This window comes from Penaeus monodon, chromosome 15, assembly GCF_015228065.2.
Source record: "Penaeus monodon isolate SGIC_2016 chromosome 15, NSTDA_Pmon_1, whole genome shotgun sequence".
Classification (NCBI taxonomy): domain Eukaryota; kingdom Metazoa; phylum Arthropoda; class Malacostraca; order Decapoda; family Penaeidae; genus Penaeus; species Penaeus monodon.
In genome coordinates this window covers 37,986,447-37,986,931 of record NC_051400.1, presented here as the reverse complement: position 1 = coordinate 37,986,931, position 485 = coordinate 37,986,447, and positions in this window count along the sequence as shown.

The window sequence follows — 485 nt, the reverse complement described above, 5'->3', positions numbered from 1 at the left end:
CGCAGCACTTATCCTGGCTGACCTAGATTTTAAAAGGTCCAGTTCCGCAATTTATAGGATTCCCAAAGAGCCGTTCCTGACCTTCCCCGCGCGCCCGCTCTCTGTGTCACTCCGCTGCGCCGAACCGGGGAAAGAGGAGGGAGGGGGGGAAGGGGGAAGGGGAGGGAGGGGGGGAAAAGGGGGAAGGGGAGGGAGAGGGGAAAAGGGGGAAGGGGAGGGAGAGGGGAAAAGGGGGACGGGGAGGGAGAAGGGGAAAGGGGGAAGAGGGAAGGGGAGGGGAGGCTAAAAGCAAAGAGTAACCGAGGCCGAAAGGAAAATGATGTATTGTCTTTTTATTATTGTAATTGTGTGCGAGTACGTGGAGGGGGAGGGGGGCAGGGGGACAGGGATCAGCACAGGTATGGAGAATCTCTTTACATTTAAAATGGTCGTCCATAACGGGAATCCGAAGACAGAAGTACTCTACATGCGTGCACGTGAATATC